The following is a 19,918-nucleotide window of genomic DNA, read 5'->3' on the forward strand; positions in this document are numbered from 1 at the left end:
GAAACAGTCATTTTCAGAATGACTTTTTGCCATCCCAAGAATATATAAATATTCACCTATAATTTTTTAACAATTTAAAATTATTTTTTTAAGATTTTATTCATTTCCCTCCATGTGGCATGGTGTGAGAAAAAAAAAATGCCTATTTTTTTAAACTGATCAGCCAGTTGCTTGACACTAGTTATTGAATGATTTTTCTATTTCTAATTGATTTGAATTACCATCTTTATAAAGTATTAAATTTATATGGGAGACTTCCTTATGGATATTTTCCCTAATTTTATTAGTCTATATGTTTATTCCTGTGCTAATTTGTCTCAACTTAATTATTGAAACTTTATAATTTATTTCTGGTTGAGCGGATGGTATCTTATTTTGTTTGAAATAAACCCTTTTGTATCTATGATTTATATCCATTGCCTCATTGTAGTATTTTTTTAAATTCACTTTTCTTTTTAAATATCTTTGTAAGAGGTTTATCCTTGGTATTATTCTTCCTAAATAACCAGTTCTTAAATATATTCATCAGTTTTATAGCTTTTCTATCTGCTAATTCATGGTTTATTTTTATTTAAAAAATAAATATCTATTTCAACCAATCTTATTTACTCTCAGCTCTTTGGGGATGGTTCTTATTTGTTGGAGCCTCCAATATATTCTTTTCTGACTCTGTTCTTTAATTTATGCAGGGACATTGGTAAAAGAACCAAAACTATACACCATCCCTTTCCTTCTCATTTCAGAAATTCTATTTGAATATGGAGAACAGGGTTGATATAGGTTAAACCTATGTGGGGCCTGTCATGATGCTGCATTCATTAAGAAATCTCCAGTTCAGAAGAAAGACAGAATTAAAGCATTCCTGGATTTCAAGAGAACCTCTCCATGACATGCTTATTATAGACTAAGATATACCTAAAAAATTCTTATTTTTTTTTTGTGATGTTGCTTTATGTCAACCTTATAGTTAATAAAACATCCAACTTTAATTTCCCTTATGTTTTCCAATGAGAAATGAAAGTGTTTGCTGGATACAATTTGTTATCACTCTATGCAAGAAATTAATTCTCAGAATGTATGTAATTGATTTGTAATCACCAAAAAGTCATAAATCATTAAAAGAAATATAACCTAGTATACAAAGGTGTCAGATAACTACAATGTCATTAAGTCAGACAGACTTGTAGGTATTTAAAACACAAAGCTAACTGGTCAGTAACATCTGCATGGAAATGCTTTGAGAATAGTCAAAGAAGGCCCTTCAGCGATGCAAACATGGATAACAAGATGCTAAATCTGAATTACAAAGCCTTTGCCTGAGTATCCTGATTTTGCATTGTTGAATGAAGTGTCCTCAATGTTTGCTTCTTCTTCATGGGATGTTAAACATTCAGAACAATTTATGAAGCCATAAACCTGCAAATTTCTTTTCCATCTTAAGCTAAATCAGGATAATCTTTATTTTTATTTGTCTAGTCCACAACACTAAAATCAGTTTATCATTGACTGAAGTGACCATAGTTATTCCCTCTGGGGTACCATTATAATGATCCTTTTTATTTTATATCCTACTTTACTGTTTTGCGAAAATCAATATTTGAGGCTTCATTAAATTGACAACTAAATCTGAAATGCGTTTGCTATCCTTCAAAATGCAAATGACTATTTGGTGCTTTTACTTCTAAGATAAGTAAATATGTCAGGGATATTATGAATGTATATGCTTATTTTGAAATTTTCTACTCAGCAGGTTCCTTTATACTTCTGTAGATAAGCCTTTAATATGAACATAAATGAGAAAATATATTTCTTGATTTAGTGTGCTACCATTATTTTTGCAAAAAGTAAAAAACAAATAAAATTAGAAAACAGTCAATACTGATGATATATGAATTATATTTCTTACAGAGTCATGCACATCACCTGAGTTGGTTCTCAGCTTCCCTGCCATCCATGTGAATTTGAACAAGGAATCTTAAGAATACAAGGTGACAATTTGCCTTATTTGTCACCACACAGCTTGGTTCTGTCATTTTCCACATTAATAGGATTCTGTGACTGAGTGACCTTGTTAATACAGCAATATGTTTTCTGCCATATCATCAGTAACATTCTCTGCAGGAAAAACTAGCATTAAAAAAAAATCACGGTTGATTTCACTCCATTTTTTTTCTCTTACTTTAGCAAAAGCAAACAATTTCCATTATAACCTAATGCAACAACCACCATAAAAGAAGAAAAAGTTACTTTGAGTGTGGAAAAATACAACAGGTTGGAATAGAGGGCTAAAATCTAGCTGTCTCACAGTACAATCGAATGGAGTTATCTGGATCTCTGGAAAAATGTTTAAAAAAAAAAGTGGTGATAAAATAGAAAAAATATATTCTACCAGGCAGGAAAAAATGGAAGAAAAATGGAATTAGGAGACCTCTAAAAGACCTCTACAGATTACTACAAAAGAACAATGAGTTGTATTAAGGTGGCTAAAAGTCATTTTGTTTCCTCCTCAAATCTTTGAACCCATATGATCTTACATCCTTGTCTATTAATCCTACACTATCATGTCAGTCAATTCTGGCTTCACATTTTAGTATTAAAGAGGTGGTCTCTTAACCAAACAGTGTACTAAAGCAGAAAAGAACACACTTCACCAAAGGGAGACCAAGAATCCCAGTAATTTGGCCTCATGAGCAACTAGGAACATCTGCTCTTAAAGAGGTAAATAATCTTTACTGGGAATATGCAACATGTGTTTCACTTGCTAATCTCTCATCTTCCCATTCGAGATCAATCCTCACCATCAGGATCCTGTGTTCTCTGGAAATTATCTACAGATATATTTTCCTCTCACTACTGCTCCTTTTGGTAATTCATTACTTTTCAGGACCCTTATTCATTTCCCCATTCCAAAGGTTCTTTATCTTTACGAGCACCTTTAAATCAGCCTTATCTCCAATTCCCACTATCCTCATGCACCTCACCCTTCAGGCCATCCTTTCTTCACCACCCTGACTTTGTTGACCCTCATCTGGCTTTTCAGCTTAAGCTTCCACAGTTTCCTTTGTCCTAGGAACAATTGCTCCAAAACGCCAGAAGGGTGGGCAGAGATCAACTCACAGAAGCAGCTAAGCTTGAATGTAGTTGCCTCAAACAGAGGATGGACCAGATACCAGTTTGATAAAAGCTTTCACAATTTGTTTCAGAAGACTTAGGCTTAATTTACTTTTGCTCCTTTGAGCTTGGCCTCTAGTGTTTCCTTACAATGACCGTGAGGCTAACTTAGACCGCTCCTACTTTACAAGACCCCGAGACGCATGCTGTATGAGTTTTTTAGGGATGCCATAATGAATGCCACAAACTGGATGGTTTAAGAAATTTACTGCCTGACAGTTCTGGAAGCTAGAAGTCTGAAACTGAGGTGTTAGGAGAGTTGGTTCCTTTTAGGGACTGTGAGAGAAGGACATATTCCAGGCTCTTCTCCTTGGCTTGCAGATGGCCTTCCAAGTCTCCCTGAGTCAGTTCACATCGTCTTCTTTCTATGTGTGTCTTTGTGTCTATTATGGGCTGAACTGTGTTCCCCCAGCCACCCATTGTTGACATTCTAACCCACAGTGTGACTGTATTTGGAGAACAGCCTCATAAGAAGGTAATTAAGGTTAAATGAGGTCATAAGGCTGAGGCCTTAATCTGATAGGACTGGCATCCTTATGAATAGAGGGAAAGAGAGCGAGCAAGCTCTTTTTCTCTGCAAGCACACAGAGAAAAAGCCGTGTGAGGACGTGGGAAGAAGGTGGCCATCTGCAAGCCAGCAAGGGAGGTCCCACCAAACACCTACCCTGATGGCACCTTGATCTTGAACTTCTAGACTACAGAATTGTGAGGAAATAAATGTCTGTTTAAGCAACTCGGTCTCTGGTATTTTATTACGGCAATCTAAGCTGACTAGTACAGTGTTCAAATTTTTATGAGGAAACCAGTTATACTAGATTAGGTCTCATTCCATTGAACTTGTTTGAACTGTAAAGACCCTATCACCAAATAATGTCACTTTCTGAGGGACCGAGGGTTAGGCTTCTGACGTATCTTTATTTAGGGGGGCGGGGAGAGGCACAATTCAACCTATAACAGACACTGTCTGAAGCATACTTCTCACTCTTTAAGGAACCCTCCATGTGGAAAGTCTGGCTTTTTACATTGTTATGTAAGACTGCTAAAAACATCCTTGCAATCATTGGCAGGATCATATGAAAAGACACTAGCAAAAGCCTAATGAGTAGAATTATTTGCAAAACTGTATTAGTGATACCAGTACACAACGCACTTTTTCTATTTTATGGAGAGTATCAACTTTTCCACAGCCAAGAGATAAACACCATTTTAACCCCCAATCTCGAAACTGATGAATAGGTATTAGTGGAATGAATGAGTCTATCTCCTGGGTAAAAGGAAAGCCCCTACTCTGAGCACAGAAGATAAACTCAAACCCAACCTCACACTGCCAGCGTTGCACCTGGTAATTCCTGCCAGGATAACCCTGGAGTTTCCTTCTCCACACAACCCCATGACAAAGGACTTTGGCTCTCATCCTTCCCATTCAAAGAGTGCATCAATCCAACTCCTGCCCATTCTTTATGATATAGATAGTTTCTCTTATGCCACATTACGTGCACAATTTATCTCAAGTGTAGCAAGCTTGCATAGAATGTGGATTTTCAATGGAAGCAATATCATCCCCAAGAGAGTAAACATGAGTGTGAAGTAAAAAAAAAACAAATAAAACAACTTACTCTTTTTATGTGTAAATCACAGATGTACACATAGGACAAAAACAGATATACAGTGTATCTATGGTACTAAAATACCAGTGGTAGGAAAAAAATGCCTACAAAGGCAAAAAAAAAAAATTGCTTCAGGAGATGATAATGAAAAAAATGGTTAATAAACGCTGGCGTACAGAGTCGACATATCCCCTAGCCATGGCTCTTTTCAAACATCAACCATCAAATTCCCGACCCCCAAACAACTGCCCCCTCCCTCTATCCTCCCCCTTTATGTAGCCTGGGCCCTGCTCTGGTCCCTTTTTCCTCACTTATCTTACTTTATTAAGGATAAACATTACAAAGGAATTCAACATGGTGTGACTTTAAATAGACGTGCCCTTAGTATATTTAAATATTTATTGACTACTCATATTTGCTAATAATTGATAACAGATGGCAGAATTAACTGGAAGGCAGGAGAGTCTGCAACTCTAGGACACACCTTCCATGGAAGATGAGTTGAAGAAGAAAATGATGTAGTTCTATCAATACTAGGAAAAGTTAAAAACAATGTGTTTTCATAAAAAGATACTTCATATGACTTCTATATGTTAATTTCCTGAGCTCATATCATTTTACTTGGTTTACTATGTATTATCGTATATAGTAAAACAATATTATGAATATTATTTTAATTAATTCAATGATAGTTTTGATAAATCTGTGGAAAAGCAAATCAATACAGACAGGGGAAGGTCACAGAATTAAGAATATGACAAAACCCCATAAATACCCTTCACCACCTCAGTTCATTCCTAAGAAGGAAGGGAAGTACATCCAGTTCCAAGCAGGCAATAACAGTGTTCACAGATTTCAGTAAAGGTGCCCAAAGTCAAGTAAGGCATGTACTTTATTTAACTGTGTTTATTTGTTTTTGTTTTTGTTTTTTTTCTGAAAAGAAACAAAGAATGGCTCAATGCTTTTACAACAATGTATTTTCTTAGGTTTTTTGGGTTTTTTTTTTTTTTTTGGTTTTTTTTTTTTGCTATTTTTGCCCCTGAAAGGAATTCAGTTTCTGATTTCTTACCAACAAGTGTTAAGAATCAACCCATTTAGTCTCAATCTTCATTAATCCTACGAAGTGGGGACTGTGGCTTTTTAAAAGTCTAAATGGTTCATCATGAGCCACTCTCTGTGTCAGCTGTCACCTGGTCCAGGAATGAGCAGCAGGTGTGGCCGTTTAAAGCTCAGATGCTGTGGCAAGTGCATCCGTCTTCCCAGGGCAGCTCTAATCCTGCCTGGTCCACTGATTCTCCCTTTATGAGTTCTTTTGATTGGTAATTGAGAGAATAAATCTTTGAAGGACTTACATGAATGTGAAAAATATATATTAAGAGTTCAGTAATAAAATACCTACCAAAGTATTTGATGCAGTCTCCTCTCAAGGCTTGGCCATTTAATTAATTTTGCTAGACCAAGATTTGAAATCGGGATTCAATTATAAAATTTTGGGTTTTGTTCTTGTTTTTATTTATCTGATGTTAGGCAATTTCAAATTTTCTATTCTCTGCCCCAAACATGAGTTATCTGTGATAGAGTTAGATAGAAATTGGGTGGGGGAAGAGCCACATCACATACTTAAATAGAAGTCACGTCTATGTAAATGGAATGCTACACGGAGGATTCAGAGGATTAGCGTGGAAAGCATAAGGTCTGATAGGGGAAGGCTAACGATATTGGGGTTGTTTACCCTCGAGGAAAAAACAAGACTAATTATTGATTTCTTCAAAATACTGCTTTCATTAAAAGACTCTCTTGTTTAGAATCATAAATAGCTCCTAGAAAAAGAGTTTAGACAAGCTCCCAGAGGTGAAGAAGCAGGATTTAAACAGACACTCAAATCAGGCTATGAATTTCTCTAAATTTATTTCTCATAGTTTCCTTACAGGATTCCCCCACCTTCCAAGAAAGTTTTACTCAGTATTCCCCAATGTTCTCAAGGGGAGTCACATAATATCACACTCAATACTAATAACAATATTGACAATAATAACCATTACTTATTAAACATCCATTATGTGCCAGTGACTGTTCTAAGCACTTCACACTTTGCAATTATTAATTCTCATTCTCAAAATAGCACTACAAAGTAACCATAGTGATGCTCATTTTATATTTTAGGAAACCAAGGCTGGAGAGAAGTTAGACACATTGCCTAAGATCACAAGCTATAAGTGGAAGAACTAAAAATCCAAACCAGATCTAACTCCAAAGTCTGGGATTTGTCCACACCCCCATGCTCCCACTCTAAGTGACTGCATGATGGAAAAACAGTGTCATGTACAAAGATGTTCATAGCAAAGTGATTTATAATAATAATGAATGTGAGATTATTCGAAGGTACAACTATATATGAGTTATTAAATAAAACTATGGTAGATGTACTTGATGGAATAAAATAAATGCATAATTAATGTGGACCATGCTTTATATTGCAGCGTTAAATTTGAAAATCCACATGATTACAGACTTGGTTGAAACCGTGTTTTAAAAATGCCCAGAGTAAGTCTGGAATCAACTTGACTAAAACATCGATAGTGGCTGCAAAGGAATGACGTGATTTGAGGAAATTTTTGTTGTTCTTTCTATCTTAAATGTATTTAAATTTTCTTTAATAAGAATGTATTGTTCTTACATTTATTTAATAAATATTCTTAGGTAGCACACGATCTCTAATGCTGGGAATAAATTAATTCAATTTTCCTTAAAAATCATTCTCTTAGGAAACTTGGTCCATGCTGCTTTTCCCCCCTCCATGGCCTCTCCTTTCTGTCCAGCTTCCGTCCGGCTCCTCCACTTCAGCGCCTACCACGAGTCTCGTTCTCTCCAAGACCCTTGTCCATACTCCCTCTTCCCACTGCACGTTTTTACCAGGACCATCCTTTTAGCCTTTGTATAGCCTGGAATTGCTACTTTTCTATTTATTGCAAACATGTTTCATTTCCTAAGGTATATCTCAGTGTCTTATGAACCTCAACAAATGTGCCAACGGTCTAATTAATGGAAGCCTTAACACGCTTCTTCCTAGGAGAGCAGCCGGATCGTCCCCATCTCTACTGAGTCCAAAACAAGAGTTAGGCTTAGCATTCACATGAGGAAGGAGACTTAGCATTTGTTCCTAAGAAATACTCACTGCCATTAAAAGCTGTTATGTGCTTACGTAAGTAGCCAAGTGGCATTTTGGATTTACCACACTGGAGAGTGTTACTAATAATTTGGCTTGATGGATATTATCTTTGGTGAAGCTGTAATTACACGAAAATGGTATCTGAAGAGTCATCCTCCGTTTCAAGAATTATTTGATGTTCTACTCCTTTAAACAAACAAAAAAGATTTATTTTTCCCTCCTTGCAACAAAATGCAATTGACAATAACTTCTAAGCCACACTCTTTTCCTAAGTTAATAGAGTCTATATAAAAAGTAAAGAGAACCCTCCCAGGAGAGATGATTTTGCTTTTTGTAGGTACCTTTGAGGGTCGACAGGAGATTAGCTGAAAGTGTATGAACATGGGTCTTTTTAAAATTGTGTAGCCCTAAGATGTTATTTCCTTTCATTTGCTTCTCTTTGAGAAAATAGAATCTTAGCTTTGTAGCCCCATCCATATATCAAAAGATGCTTGAAAACAAATACTCTGTTTTATCCATCTCAGTGTCTGCTAGAAACTGGAATTGTGCTTAGTTAACATAGCAAATACTAAATAAGTACTCAGTGACTGTATGAGTGAATACATTTTTATCTCCTGTTACTCCGTGCAGGCAAATCTTGAGCCTGGGCATAATATAGACATGCAGGAGAAGCTGTTCCTCTAGGGACAGAAAATGTTGACAGATTCACAGTTTCTTGCAAGATCTATCAGGTAATTTCATTGTTCCTTCTATGTCACAACCTGCAGAAGCTAACATACATGTCCACACACCGACTGGCCAACTTCATGAATGTAAAATCTCATTGAGCTCTAAGATTCTTAGAACTGAGGGCCAGTTCCATTACCTCAGCCTGATAGAGAACAAGGGAAGATCATGGATTGAAACGTCTGCAGGGAAGACTGGCAAGTGCACAAGAGTTTCTTATGACAAATGATTTAGTTTAAATGCTCTAGCAGTCTCTGGGTATGAAATACTCGAAGTCTCTGAATTATGGGGCAAAGCGCCCACTGGATTAAGTTGAGAGAACTTCTTACAGTATGAGTTAGCTTTCTGTACTTTGTCATTCCCAGAGAAAGGTTGCTTTTTAAACTCTAGGAAAAATCTTTCCCAAACAAAAATGAAAGCAACCAATTAGTAGATTTCAAATTTAGAGTAAGAAACGATCAAGTTTAGACAGAGGGTGATCTGACAATTTACCATCCAAATTTGGATACTTCTGTTCTGAAAAAGTCTAAGTAGGACTGAACGGGAAACCAGGTATAAATAGGGATTCCCTGGGAAAATCCATGTGTAGTCACCACATGAGAAACCTCGACTGGCTCCTTGTGTGACCTGGGGAAAGTTACTGTCATCCTTTATATTTCACTTCATTGAGGAAAATTAATTTATGACTTCAGTAAACACTTGAATTGAATATCTACTCTGTTCAGCATCATGCACGCTGTTGGGGTGAAAATAAAAACATTTTAAGTTCAGGACTTTCATTTCAGAAAGATTACCATCAAGTAATTGAGTAAATAAGAGCATGTCTTACACAGGAGAAGCTTGTCATTCCTAGACTTAATAGTCAAGTTTCAACAGTTACTATGTGTTCAAAGTTTGTAACAGAGGAATTTGTAATTTTGAAGAGGCATGAATTTGAATTATGATGCATAAGATTTGGGGATCTGTATGGAGAGTAGGGGTGGAAGGGAAATATTTTAGCTAGTAAGTTAGCTAGCAAGCAAACGGCTCATCAACTCAGCATCTGCAATTCAGTGGGGATTTGCTTTCTCCACTATTTCTTATCGGGTAAACAGCTGGTAGAAGGAATAGTAAGGCCTGTTAGTATTTGTGAATTCAGAGATTTAGGGTCTCAGGACAATTCCTTTCAGAATATCAAGGATCAACTATGTATCATGTACGGCTTCCCTTCCTCTACCCTCTGTAAGGCTCATTTTTGACTCATTCAATAAAGCTTATAAATTCGTTTACTTATTCCAAATATATAGGTATTTTCATGTTCAAACATCTCCTATGAAGGTAATATCCTAGTGCAGATCAGCTTATCAGAACAATTTCTAATCTTGACTGCGAGTTAAGAGGTTAGATTCCTAGAAGCAGAGATATTGGGAGGAGACAGATGAAGAGTGGAAATGGATTAGGAGAACAGCAAGGATTCATTTTGCTTCTCACAGCCTGGCCCAGGGTAAAGTGAAAGTAAGGAATGCTGAATATTCGGGTCTATAATTATTTCAGACTGAGCATGAGGAAATGCCATATACCTTCAACACCTGGATTTATTGTTGCTACTATGAGATCAACACTTTCTTCTTACAAGAGAACCATGAACTATTTCTGCCAGGTCACACAGGAGCCCTTCAGGATAGATGAGCAGAAACAGATATGTTTCTCTTGTACATTTCTCTTACTCAACACCCTACCCACATTTCTGCCTTGTTACTTGATGGAAAAAAACTTTGTTGAGCTTCTACCAGGTGTCAGGAACTATGCTGACTGCTGACTCCTTCACAGCCTCCACCAGAGAAGCGTGTTGATCAGGCAAAGCTGAATGTATTAGAGGTACCGCAACAAGGGAGAAAAACCACACTCCTAGTCTTATTAGCGTCTCAGAGGAGAGTCGGGGAAAGATATTTAGAGGGTTTTGGAGACCTGCCTCACTCACATGATTTACGGTGAGTCTTTCTAGGTGGGGAGAGGTTGTTAGAACTGGGCAAAATGCATAAGGAGAGTTTTAAATTAGTCAACATACAAATTTAAATTTAATAAGAAAACAGTTGCTTGGTAAGTGAGCTGTTTGCCCCAGTGAGAAGAAGGTCGGCCCATAAGAGAACTGTTTGCCCAGATGAACAAACAGGTTGCCTGGATAAACTGATTTGCCAGAATTGCCTGAAACAAACAGCCAACTTTGTGTTTGTTCACAGTCTTCTCTTTACAGTTAAGTTTTATTGACACAGACACTCTTGCTTCTCAGTTTTGTGGATATAAAGTTGAGTAAGACATATTCCTGATCTCAAGGCTTTACTGTCTGTTGTGGATGACCAGACATGCAAGGAAATAACTGTGCTGGGAGAGGAAGGAGCAGATATAACATATGACAGAGACAATAAAAGGACCTAATTGTTGATTAGATATGAGCAATGAGAAAGAAAAAATCTAGAATGTTTCCTTTCTTACTTGGATGTTTTGTCAAATATTGGCAACACTATATAAGACAGAAAATATGAGTAAAAATAGGTGGAGGACAAAAATAAAGAATGGTGTCCATTCTAGACAGGTTGGTGCTGAGAAGCCTTAGGACAGTCTCATGTAGACAGTACGTGGGTAGGTGGCCACATGGGTCAGTATTTGGGGGAAAGACCTCCAACAGGGCATTAAATGCAAATATCATCCAGTCTTAGCACAGCCCATGGACACAGGCAAGATCAACTACAGAGTGAAAAGAAAAACAAAGATGAAAACTTGGGTAACTTCAGGATTTAAGAGACAAGAAGAAGAGAATCCAGCCAAAGAGATCAAAGGGGTAACTCAGAAATCAAAAGAATACAGAATTTTAATCAATAGGGAGAGTCAAAAGTATCCAACACTGCAGATGAGTGGCTAAGGCATAGGCTAGAGGTAGCCAATTTGATAACTGGCATGTTAAGGATAACTTGCATGCTGATAATTAGACTGGAGTGAAAAGAACACAAGCCTAGAACGGAGGTTTCTCAGTCTCTCTCTTCTAGTTGAACACCTCAGTATAGACTCTCTACTGTTTTAGAACATACAAAGATACTTGTTTGCCTTTCTCTCAGTAGTGTTCATGGTAATGCATCTCTGTCACCTCTCAGAGTCACCGACTGCAATACCTCAGTGTCATGGGCATTTTATTTATTTATTTATTTATTTATTTAATTTTTGTCTAACTGACTTCCTTCCTATGTTTGGGGAATCTCTGTCTCAGGAAGTGTGGTGCGAAGCAGGTCCCACTTCCCATGACAGAAGAGGAAAAGGTCAGATACTCTCTTTTCCATCCTCCCTTGCAGCTCAGACATGATCAGTGATCTACATTTCATCAGATTCGCCAGTGCTAGAATTTGATACAGGAGCTAATGATGCCACGAATCAGAAACCTTGCAGGAATCTGTCTCCGGAAGCAGGAGCGCTTACAACCTGATCAAGTTTCTGGCTAAACAGCTGGGACCATTAAAAAGTCAACTGCTTGGGGGCAGCAGCAGCAGCAGGAGTGGCTTCCTCGCCATTTTTGAGTTATCTTTGTTGATCCCTCTGGTTGAATTATTTCTTTAAATTGTGAAGTTATTTAGGATTTAATCAGTGTTTTTCTTTTGACTCTGCACACCCTGTAGCTGGTCATGTCTGTCCATGGGATATACCACTAGCTAAGCCTGGAGGATGTTTGCATTTAATGTCTGGCTGTAGGTCTCTCTCCTTCAAACACTGACGCATACAGCCAACTACCTGCTTATCATCTCTACTTGATTCTCCCAAGGCATCTCAGCATCAACCTGCCTAGAATGGACACCATTCTTTACCTTTCTCCTCCATCTATTTTTGTGTGTGTCGTGCTGGCTCTGTAGTACTAAGAGCAATAGCTGACACTTACTGAGAGCCAACTATGTGTCAGGTACTGTCTTAAGAGTTTTCTTTGACTAGGGCACAGGATGAGTCAATCTGAGTCTCAGCACTGTTCACACTGCAGGCTGGGTAATTCTTTGTTTTCTGTACGTGGGTCAGGGAGGAGGTCTGTCCTGTGTATTCTAGGATTTGTAGCAGCAACCCTGGTCTCTACCCACTAGATGCCAGTAGCACCCTACTGGCAATGAAAGTGACAATAAACAAATGTCTTTCTGGACACTGCTAAACACCTGCTGGAGGGTGAAATAAACTTCCACTTAGATTCGTCATATGAAGCCATTCAGTATTCACAACCACCCCAAGATGTGAGCACCAAGCTAGATTCTCCAGACCTCCAGAAGATTCAATTCGATCTTATTTTAATGAATCTGGTGGTGGGGTCCAAATCAGCCTTTGTCAGAATCTGTTAGTTCTGGTTTCTGCTGTTAGCAAACGTAAACTTACTTGGTGGAATGTCTCATGCCTCTTAATTCTATTCTCACTGGAATCTCAAAATAGTTGCTGCATTCCCTTGGACAGCAAATCCTTGGCTCTTACATAATCAGAACCCTGGTGTTAATGAGACATTCCTGCATGGGAGTTAGTAGGTTGGGAGAGAGCGACGGTTTTCTCTGTTTCTCCAATCCAGTAAGGTGACTTTCAAGCTTAATTAGCTTTATTCCCTGACACGGGGGCCAGTACTTCTGCAGCCCCCTATTAAAGTCTTATCAGTAAAATAGAAGGCTCTACTGTCCTCTTTTAATGAGGCAAATCCACACCGTATTTTCCAAACAGTAGGTCAGAGTAAATCTCTTTTTTCCCTTAAAATTGTGGATGTAAGGTAAGTGGGTAGTTAGTTCATCCCTTGACTAGGCGCTCCCCTGGAGAGCCTACTTTGTTATTTGAAACACTCAACTTTTCCCCAGGGCATCACCTTGGTAAGTATCTACCGACCTCTCAGAAATCTCTTGGTAACTTACAAAATCAAGCCTCTTGCCTGTTCAGAAGCAGTAGGCTGAACACAAAGACCATCACTTTACAACGTGTTGCACCCAAACATCTTCCAAGTGCTTTTGTTTTTATTAGGGAGGCAGGGCGGTGTGGTTAGTTAAGCACATGGGTTTATAATCAAACTGAAGGGTTCCAACCCTGCCTCAGCTTCTCCTGCCTGCTTGGCCATGGAGAGTTTGCCTGACCTCTCCTAGTCTCAGCCACCTCATTCATAAAATAGAGGGAATCATGTAAAGGTAACATTGTGAGAATGAAATGAGATGAGAAAATGGTATTGATTCAGCAAATGGTAATCATTATCATTACTGTTATTTAATTGTGTCCTTTCCCCCTAGCTTACAGATATTTGCTGATCATATCTTTTTCCTTATATGTGCCAACTGAATTCTCCAAATTCTAGTTCCTGGGACTACCCAGTCTGCGATCCTTGGGCCTTATTTTTCTGCTGTCTTCACAATTTGCAGAGACCTTTCACAAGCATCATCTCATTTGATCTTCCAACTATGCAATCACACAAGGAAGTCGGGTGTTACAGAGGGTGAATCCATAGTGTAGAAAGGACATGCGCAGGGATCTCCTCGAGGCCTGCTGACATCTCTTTGGGTGTTCTTCCCCATACATTGCAGACCATCACAAGGTCACACTTGTCTCATAATTTTTTTTCTTAAACTTATATCTTTTTCATTATTTGTTAAGTGAGGGGGTTGAACTAGAGGATCACTCAATGTTTCTACCACTCTTAACCATCAATGAACTCACACAACAGGTTCAAGTGAGTCGAGACCATGTGGACAATTGGCAAAGGATGTCGTCTCTAAGCCAGACCAGATGAAAGAAAAGTCAGAATCAGGTGTAGCTAAATGTCAAAAGCCTCTGAGGACACTTTGCCATGCTGCTGTCCTGACTCCGTCTTTACCCTCATAATCAGTGACACCAAAGGAATTCTGCCTTCACCCCTGTCCAACTGAGAGTCACCACTCTGACTCAGCTTTTCAGCACTGCTGCTATATCACTGGCTTCTCTTCTTGACCTAAGTCAGCATTTCCTTTCCAATTCCAGCTCTCTGTGTTTAACTCCCCACTGTTAACTACACTTTGCTTCTGGGTGCTATAACTCTGGACTGTCTCCCAATCCTTACCTGTTCTCTGATCTCCCAGAAACAGGAAAACTCTAAAACCCATCCACCAATTTCTGAGAACTCTAAGAGTTGGGCTCTCTCTTTTCCTAGCCTCTGGAAACTCATCTAATGGGACTTTGAATCTGAATCTTATTTACCAGGACTTCCTGGTGTAGATTCAACTGTGTAATCACAGAGTCTTTACATAGAAAACTCCTAAGGGATCAGTCTTGGACAGGACAATGGCTATCACCAAGTTTGGAAAGCTGCAGAGACACAGACTTCCCACATGAGGGAATACGGCGCTTCCCTTTACTAAACCTTTAGATTTATTGCATCCTCTGATTAGAGTGTCAAGTGTAAAGGAAACTTCCTTTGCTAGAAGTGGATGAGGAGTCCTACCTACAGACATTGATAACATAAACAAAAGACTGCCTGTTATCCCTTTAGGAGATGCCGAGAACCATCGGCCATAGAAAACAACTATAAGAATTTTGTAAAATTTCTAGAACCTTCCTAACTTTCCTGGTAATGCTATTTTTGCTATTACCATCTGTTTCCCCATAGTGATTAGCATTAAACTTCTTAAAATAAAAAGAGTCTGTGTGCTTATCTTCAGGACATTAGGAAAGAAGAAAGCAGAAATATAGCTTCATACTCTCCAGGCAGACTTGCAAGAGAAAGATCCAAAAAGGTTAGAGGGGTGGTAGCAGTTTTCAAAGGAGAGAAAAGTGGGATGAAACCCACTTCCTTGACACCTATGAAAAAGAGGGGAAAAAGTAGAATCAACTAGGGTCTAAGATGGGACTTGGGACTAGATAGAACAAAATTCTTTATGAGATTTCCCCAAGATTTGTTTCAGAAATTTACCTGAAGGTGGGCAATTGATTAGCAGAAATATACTTGAAGGTGAGAGTTAGGGACGTTCTTTCTGATATCTCTTGGGATGAGAGGAGAGTAAGTACCTTTTTAGTTAGGGCAGTTGAGTGAGAATCTTACTCCTGAGAGGTAATAATAACTTGTGGAAATACACTAGTTTGGGTGTCAAGAGACTTCAATTCAATTCTGAATCTCTCTTTCACCAATAATATGAACTTGGTGAATTCATTCTCTTTGGAACTCAGTTTGCACATATCTTAACTTACAGATTAGGAATGAACAATGGTTAAGGTTAATTTAAGTGACAGTAGCAGAAGCAGCAAAACTGTCTTGATTCACAAATTACTTGGCTGTCTATATTTAAATCCTATGTGATATTTATTTCAAAAGCTACCAAAATATAAGCAAGTTTAGCAAGGTTGCAAAATATAAGATCAATACAAAAATCAATTTTATTTGATATGTGTTAGCAATAAATAATTAGAAATTAAAAATGAAAAAATCATTTATAATGATATTTAAAAATATGAAATACTTTGGAATAATTCTGACCAAATATCTTTAAGACCTTTATACTGAGAACTACAAAATATTGCTGAGAAAAATTAAAGAAGACTTAAATAAATGAAAAGATCATAGACTAAAAGACTCACTGTTGTTATTATGTTAATTCTCCCCAAGATCTATAAATTCAACATAGTCAAAATCCCAGGAGAATTATTTTTAGCAAAAATTGACAAATTGATTCCAAAATTTATCTGAAAATGCAAAGAATCTATTATCATCAAAATATCTTTGAAAAAGAACAAAGTTAGAGGTCTTATATTATTTGACTTCAAGACTTATTATAAGGCTACAATAATCAAAAGAGTGAGGTATTGGTGGCAACACAAACAGATTAATAAAACAGAATGGAGTAGACAAATGCACTCATAAGTATTTGCTCAATTGAATTTTGACAATTGAATTAAATAGAGCCTTTACAAAAAGTGACAATTGAAATAATTTGATATTCATGTAAAAAAGAATGGACTTTGCTCCATACTTCTCACCATATGTAAAAATAAATTAAAAATGGATCACAGTCCTAGAGGTACAATCTAAAACTTCCAGAAAAAATATGTGAGAGAATCTCATGAACTTGGGTTAGACAAAAAATTCTTACATATAATACCAAAGCATAAGCAATAAAATAAGTTTGTTCATTTGACTTCATTATTAAGACATTATTAAGGAAAAAAAAAGACCAACCACCTACAGAAAGAAACCATTTGCAAACCATATATCTGATAAAAGATTTGTATTTGGAATATATAAGAAACAATTCTCAAATCTCAATAATGACAAAAATAAATAATAATTGGGCAAAAAAATTCAACCATTACTCCACCTTTTCTGGTATATAGACAGTAAATAAGCACATGGAAATGTACTCAATGTTGTAAGTCATTAGGGAAAGGCAAATTAAAACCTTAATGAAATTCACCTATCAGAATGTCTGAAATTAAGACTGACCATACCAAATACTGACCAGGATATGGAGAAACTGGAATGCTCCTACACTACTAACAAGAATGTAAATTAAATCCACTTTGGAAAACAATTTGGCAGTTTCTCATAAAGTTAAATGTGTATCTACCATATGTTCCATCTTTTCTACTCCCAGGGCTTTATTCAAGTGAAATAAAAGCAGGTGTTCATAAAAAGAGTTCTAGACAAATGTTCATGGCAGCTTTATTTGTTGGAGCTAAAGATTGGAAACCAGCTAAATACCCATCAACAGGTGAGTGGGTAAACACACGTGGCACATCCATGCAATGGACCACGGCTCCACAATAAAAGGAATAAATGACTGATACATGCAAAAGTAAGGATGACTCTCAAAACAATTACTCTGAGAAAAAGAAGACAGACAATAGAAGGTACGGACTTTATGATTCCACGATTCTGTTTTTATAAAATTCTCAAAAATGCAGACTAATCACTAGTGACAGAAAGCAGATCAGGTTCCTGGGGATGAGCCTCAGGAATGGGGAGTTGGCAAGGGAGGGACTGCCAAGGGGCCCAAAGACTCTATGGTGTGATGAATATATTCACTATCTAGATTTTGATGATGGTTTAACCAGGATGTGTCAAAAGTTATCATAGCCGTCTCTGTATATGGTTTATTTATAATTTGTTTGTGTAGTTACTATAATTTTACCTCAATAAAACTATTAAAAAAATCAGATGACTTGTCCAGACTGAGAGAAGATATCCAAAGGCCCAGAAACTTATCAAGTAGCCAGAGAATTTATTCTTTTTTTTTTTTTCCAAAGTGATAGTGTTCTAGTACTACTGTCCCTCTAAGCGGATGTTAGGACTTTAAGGAAAATAATTATGCCTAGTGCAAAACTTTAACCACAAAGGAACTCAAAAAATCCGGTGAGCTCCTCCCCTTGAAATTATCCCTCAACCAAGATTAGGAACAGACATTCTACCTGCAGTAAACTCAGATATTTGTAACCCCAAGCCATAATAAGATTTGGTAAAATGACAAGTGACCCAAAGTTAAAGCAACAGTCCTGTGGTGGCTCAGAATGAAAACTTCTGCACCAAACTGCGAGGATTCGAAATCTAGCACTGCCATTTCTAGCTATGTGACTTGGGCAAGGAACCCTGTGTAAAATGGGGTAATACTATTAAGTGGGGTAATAATATCACCTCATAGGATCATTGTGATATTGAAATGAGTTCTATCTGCAGAGTGCTGAGACCTACACTAGTGTGTGGTAAACACTATGTAAGTATTTGTTAAGTAAATAGAATGCTGTGGAAAGATCTATTCTAGATGAAATGTGTGGTGATAGGGAGAATAAAAAGCAAGGCTGTCCAGGAAGGATGACTAAGGTGACAAGACAAAAAAAAAAGTAGGGTGGGAGGGACTTATTTGAAAGTCCCTATAATAAGAATCAGACATTTGGTTACCTCTTCTCCTCCCTGATTCTTGCCAGGAGATAACTGGGTTTATCTTCCATAAAAATAGAACCAGAGAGGCTCTAGAAGAAGATACATTAGGCTTAAAATGGGCAAGGAATGAGCAGTTGGATTGAAACAAGGGGATGAAGTGAAAGATGCCCACTGAATAATGACTCTGTAGACCCTTCCTCCTCCACTGCTCCAGAAAACCTATGAGGCAACGGAGCTTACATATGCAATGTAGGTAAGAGAGAAGGGAACCCTTCTTGGGAAGTTGAACCATTCAAAGGATGAAATATTTGTGAATATCTAGTGATAAATCAATGGCCATTAAACCTTCTCACAAGGAACATCCACCAAAGACAAGTCCACCATCCACACAGAGCTTCCAAACCATGTTTTGGTATTCCTATCTTAAATAGGAATGGACTGACAAAAATCACCAGACATTTGAGGAAAGCCTTCATTGTGAAGGAGTGACCAAAGCAAACAATAAAAAGAAAGGAGAGGTGATGCATGAAACACAACAAACCTTTTAAAATATCACATTCATATAACAAGAACAGGATACTATAAAGAGGAATAATCAGAGGGGGAAAAAAGACCTCTTTGAATTTAAAATTATGACTGCTGTTTTACATTAGGTACCCTGGAAGCAGAGCCTGAGATAGGGATTCTTGCTCAAGTGATAGATCGCAGGAGAGCTTTTGGGAGAGAGGAGAGAAGCAGGGTGGGTCAGGGCAGGAAACTACAGAGGAATCTGGTCTCATTTGGAGACCTCCTCCAGTCTGATCCCATAGTGAAAAAACGCAGACTACATATTGACCCTCTCTAAATCAACCCCACTTTGGACAAGCATCCAGCCTGTCTACCCTCATGTTGGTCAGTTATTGTGTGAGTTCTCAGCCATGAGAAGGAGGTGCATAGCCACTCAGAAGAGACAGCTCCTGATTGGCCAGGACAGTTCTTTAGAGAAGAGGATGCTGTGAGTTACCAGCCACGCCCCACCCCGGCCCCAAGCAATGAGAGGCACTAGCTGGAAAAGAGCATACTTACTACCCAAATGCAACTTTCTCATTCATTTTCCCCATGTAGATAGTCTAATTTTATCCTTTCCTAGTAACTCTTCATAGTCTAACTTCCTTCTTGCGCAAATAATGAGTTTTTGAGATGATCTGTGTTATTTTAGCTATTTTGACTTTTAGCTTTTGAAAAATTTAAACAAATAACAGCAAGACTTGCTTGCAATAAACCTCTGACAAATATATGCCAACTCTTAGGCTAACACCTGGCATCAGCCTCCTCTTGAGGTCTATTTTTATAGTTTGGATTATATAACTGAAGAAGTTTCATTTAAATCTTCTTCCA

The sequence above is a fragment of the Vicugna pacos genome, chromosome 15 (genome assembly GCF_048564905.1).
Source record: "Vicugna pacos chromosome 15, VicPac4, whole genome shotgun sequence".
Classification (NCBI taxonomy): Eukaryota; Metazoa; Chordata; class Mammalia; order Artiodactyla; family Camelidae; genus Vicugna; species Vicugna pacos.